General features: G+C 37.0%; 1 pseudogene; it reads right to left on the bottom strand.

The window, feature by feature from the left end:
• Nucleotides 1-498: 498 nt before the first annotated feature.
• Nucleotides 499-1,405, bottom strand: LOC145822518 (protein COBRA pseudogene; annotated as a pseudogene).
• Nucleotides 1,406-5,500: the final 4,095 nt, after the last annotated feature.

The following is a 5,500-nucleotide window of genomic DNA, read 5'->3' as shown; positions in this document are numbered from 1 at the left end:
GGCGGAATAGGCGAAGAAGTGAGGTCGGTTGGTGGCCGGCCGTAGAAAAGAAAACAAAGCTGTTGGTGTTTTTTTTTTTTTTTTTTGTTTGTGTGTAAAATGGTGATCGGGGTGGATCCCTGAGATGAATAAAATATGGTTTGGTGTGCAAAGCTATATGGTATGAATGGAATTGGAAAAAAAAATTAAAAATAATGTGAAAGAAAAATAAAGAAAGAAATAATAAAAATATATTTGAAATCAAAAATGAAAGATGGGGGAAATAAAGAAAGTGGTTTGGAGAAAATAAATAAAAATAATGGAGTTTGAAATCAAACGGAGGAGAGATGATGATGTTTTTTTTTTTTTTTTTTTTTTTTTTTTTTTTGAAAATAAGAATAATAATAATAAATAAAATGAAGTGTGAGATAAAGGTGAAGAAAAATTTCGGAAGGTTAAAGTAATAAAAAATAAAAAAAAATAAAAGGAGAGATTCAAAGGTGTTGGTGGGTCCTACCACTAAGGGAAAAAGAAGATGATGGGTGTGCAAAACAGTGTGTGGTTCGTGTCCTTGTCAAAAAGGAGTAAAAGAAATATAAAAAAATATGAGTGGGGAACAAGAGTGCGTGTGCAAAACAGTGTGTGGTTCCTGTTTTGTTTTCTCTTTTCTTCTTTATTCTCCTTAAGAGATAGAGAGATGGTTACATGATGATGAGGATGAAAATTGTTTCTTCTTGAAAATTGTTTTCTCAGGAGATATAGCCTATCTTGTCTGCTGCTGCTCTGCCGAATATGGTAGGTAGCCACAGGTATGGTCCATCTCTTGGATGGAGCTCTCTGCAAACAACAATTGATGAAAATACGAAATTCTCTCGACGCCGTAGGCGGTGCTTGAGGCGGCTGAGTATTGTTGTTTTGACAGCCACAGGTGCATGTCGGGCAGGGTACAATTGTGTTGTTGTAGAAGGATGAGAGTGAAACACAGCAAGTAGGAGTTTTCTGAGCCAGAAATTGCGAATATGTGCACGTAACATTCCAAGTCATCATAGCTTGTGTGACTCTCCTTCCATCTTGGGTAACAAATTTGGTGGGTTTGCCAACTTTTGCCGGACCACAAGTATAACCTGGCCCTAGTGCTTTCAAGGTCAAGGTCTTGGGCACTCTCACTGTTTTGTTAGTAGTTCCAGCTCCACCAACACTAATCTGGAATGAGCTCGCAGCATTGGATGGATCTTGCACCCATGAGTTAATTACTCCCCCCTTGCAGCAATTTGCGATCTGCTGGTTGTAAGGAGTTCCTGGCAACAAGTCCACAACTGTTGGATCCTTCTTACAGCAATGTGGAATGTTCCCTTTGAATTTCGAACAATCTCCTTGCTCTGTGGTTTGGCCTCCCACCATGCTCCATAGGGGGGGGTAGCGTGACCAGCTGCAAGCTGTTTGGTGTGTTGCTATCACCCATGGTGGACAGAGGGTCCAATTGCAAAGCTGTCTGCTGGGTGGAAAAAGGAGCTATGAATCCTGTGTGTGTGAAACCCATTGTTGGGAAATTTGGGTTTGTCCGGCAGGCGGCCATGGCGAGATTGCCGCCCGCCGGTGAAACGAAATTACTAGGTTCTTAACCTCGCTCTGATACCATGTAAAATTTGATGTATGAAAAAATAGAGAGAATGAAATATGTATTGATGATTGATATTAATGTTATATTTATTACAATGATCCATGATTCCTATATATAGAAGAGGGTGAGTGTGTAGTAGGTAAGGAGTAGGTGAAGTGGAGGTGGTAGTGGTGTAGTGAGTTAGGTTTAGTGGAGTAGGTGAGGTGGTAGTGGTGTAGTGGGTTAGGTTTAGTGGAGTAGGTTTAAGTGGGTGAAGTAGGTGATAGGTTTTAACAATAAGTGACACTTGGGTTCACATTAGGGGGTAGGAAGCAAGAATAAGGAATAGGCTTAACAGTTGTTGAAATTTTTAAAAGTTGGAGTCAGCCGAGATATCCAGATGAGGGGATAATCAAGTTGTTGGTTACCCGAGTTCACCAACTAGTTCGTCAAACCTGGAAATATTGGAAGGCAGTAAGTACAAGTAAGGAAATAATACTTGCTGAATGTTGTTTAAAGATTTTTTATAAAATGCCCGTTGGCCGAGATAACAGTAAAAGGTGAACTCCGAGGTAAGTTGGTCCGAGGTGGCCAACTAAGGGTGTACCCGAGATGAAGTGAATCCGAGGTGGTACATGTCAGATGTGTTCTAACTCGAAGTGATTACACAGTTAAAGTATACTTGGGAGAAGTATAAAAATATTCTAAGTATGGAATCATACAAGAAAGAGATAAGCATTGAACATTTAGTAAAAAAGAGGACTTGTATTCAAAAAGACAACTTGTTCAGATACAAAAGAAGGCACCTCGGCCCAAAGCAAAACAAGATATCAAGATGGAATCTGACTCCACCCTCAAATGATAGATACTACAGGGAAGGGCATATATGTCTCTCCAGGCATCATGGAATCCTCCTCCCTAACCAACCTTAGATGAATGTCGGCTGGAATGAAGAATTCTCGATGGAAGTATTCAAGTTTATTGGAGAAGTTTACCCTCCATTTGAACATCTCCATGACCTTGGCTAGGGTGAATTGGGCAAGGAAAGTTGGACTATATGGGTTAAAGACCTCGGCGAAACCCTAAGGATTGCTGGGTTATCAGTTTTAGGGTTCTGAGGAAGGTTTGGGGGCAAAATTTGTTTTAGTTTTCCTAAGTGTGGATTCTAGCAAATCCCAAACCTACGTCTATGCAAATGTACAGGATTCAGAGGCAGTAATCTACTAACAAGCAAGAATAGACAGAAGAAACAGGTTTAAAAAACATGAAACAGTGATCAAAGACTCAAGAACACAAGAAAAATAGAGCATTGATAGATTCAGGGAATGAACAAAATTGATAGAATTCGATGACAGTGTGCTAGAAGATATGTGTCAAATACAGAAAAAATGTGAAGATGGGCTCAAGAACATGAAGGACAAAATATGAGTCAAAGCAAACGAATGAATGCAGAACAATGTGATTTGAATATGAATACAAGATGGCAATGTAGATGCAGATATAGACACCGTGTGTGATGTGTAACAATCCACAGAAGGAATATATTTGAAAATAGTGGAGAACTGAAGTTAAAATAAAAGAAATCAAGGGCTTACAAAGTGAAGTTGAGGAAGTAAATGCCGAAAAAGGATTCGCCGGAGTCAAACAACGTTATGATTGGAACACAACTGCTGAGTGCACGCCAAAAGTGGTGACCAGAGTTGTAATAGGAATGAATGCATCAAGAACAGCGATGATGGTTTGCAGAGGCCAAGAGAAAGAGAGTCTAAAGGCACAAGTAGACACGAAATGAGAAAATGAAAAGGTTTTGCTAGAATTGGAAAAAGATGGCAAAAAGTTATGATTTCAATTCCCGACGTGCCCGTGTTGACATCAAGCGGAGGGAGGCAGAATTGACGTGACACAATGGGGACGTGATTGGTATGCTCCAATCTGATGATGATCTTGATTGAGAAGTGCGATTTTGGTTGAGATATTGATCTCGGTTGAGATGTTGAAATTGGATGGAGGCAGAACTTGTTTATTTTTGGTTTTTGATGAGATGATACTAGGAGCTTGATGTTCTTGAACTAGCAAGTCATGATCTCTGCTAGTAATGTGATCTCTGTTGAGATGTTGGACCTGGATGAGATAGAACATGATGGTTCTTGATTCTTGATTCTTGACGAGTGGAAATATGAGTCCTTATTTCTTGGCGTCGACAAGTCACGATCTTGGTCGGAGGAGTACATGTATAGGTTCCATCACCTCAGTTTGCCGAGGTGATAGAACCTAGGGGGCAGTTGTGAGGGCATATTTTTGGGTAGTTCACATGGCTGAGGTTGTTAGCCGACGTACCACGTGGGCGGACCATGATGCCGAGATATGGTGTAATAATACCAGAATCTGAGATATTTGGATAGAGGATTAGAGTCCTAGATGACATCAAACTACCTATTTGGATAGAGATGAGACTCTTGAGAAAGTTCATCTTAATCTAAATAGTGTGAGTTGTGATAGATGTTATCATTGTAAAGAATAGAGTCCCTTGAAGTAAGACTTCTAGGAGAAGTTAGACACTGACCACTATAAAAGTGAGGCACCCCTATGGGTCTAAGGTATGCTTTTTAAGTTAAGCACTATTGGCTATCTTTGAAAGATATTTGATTACTGACTTGAGCGTCGGAGTGCTCCTAGATGGACGAACCACCGTCGGATTCTTATTTTTCTGTGACAGGTTGTTTAGACTTAATCTATTCTGCTGGTGCTGTCTAGATGAGTTCCCCCTTTGATTGTGTGGTCGGAAATCGACACACACAATTTTTATAAATTGTCGTTAAAACTTACAATTAGCGATAATTTTCTGTGACAAATTTTATAAACTATTGTTGAAAGTTGAAAATTAGTAACGTTTTTGTGATTATTTTTTTTTAAACTGTTGCTAAAACTTATACTTAGCAACATTTTTTGTGACAATTTTCAACTTGTTAATGAAATTAATAATTAATGACGTTTTTATATTTGATGAAAAATGTTATTAATTTTTATAAGATCTATTGAAGAATAAATTTATCTATTCAGACGTACATATCTTCAAATTTTAATTGAATTGAATTGAATAAATAAATAATAAAAGAGTGGTTAACGTAGGAAACAAAAGGTGAAACGTCGAAGGAAAAGCGACTTTGGGCTTGTAATTAGTTATTGGGTCGCTACGATCCCTTACCAAATACCTTCCCTCCTTCCACCAGCTTTAGTCCAACCACCCCCTTTAGTAATCTGCGTCCAAACCAAACCACATTATAAAAAAAACAAAACTAAACTAGGCCCCACTAATAACACAAGTTCAGATCAGAGTATATCATATCACATTACATGATTGTTGTGTTCAAAAAAAAAAAAAAACATTACATGATTGTTCACAAATGTATTTGAATGCCGAATCATATGAATCCTATGAACACAAACACACATAAATTAATTCAAGTGATAAAATCTTTCAACTAAAAAAAAAATTCATCACATTTTAAATGCGATTTATCACACATTTAATCGACTTATGAAAATATTTTTTTTACACACTTATACTCGTGAATTATATAATTTTCTAATAGTAGGTGACAAAAGAGAGTCAAAAAATAAGAAAGAAAAAAAAAAAAAAAACTTACAAACTTTTTAAGTTTTGTTTAGTTGGCATATCAGTTCTATGTACATAGAATTAATTATAAAAAAATAATTTTGACTATAGATAATAGAAACCATCACTAAATAATTTATCACTTGTCTATTACTCTATTGAGGAATGATATTTTGTTTTTAAAATTTTTCGTCCTCAATCATTAGTCATTGAATCAATTTCGTGACACAAAAATTTTAAAACATTATTGAATAGTTGATAATAATAGATAATATACTAAGATTTTATTTATTTATGAGTACATT

The sequence above is a fragment of the Camellia sinensis genome, chromosome 1 (genome assembly GCF_055761805.1).
Source record: "Camellia sinensis isolate YWXY chromosome 1, ASM5576180v1, whole genome shotgun sequence".
NCBI classification, from domain to species: domain Eukaryota; kingdom Viridiplantae; phylum Streptophyta; class Magnoliopsida; order Ericales; family Theaceae; genus Camellia; species Camellia sinensis.
The sequence above is the reverse complement of the archived record's forward strand: the minus strand, read 5'-3'. Positions and strand labels throughout refer to the sequence as shown.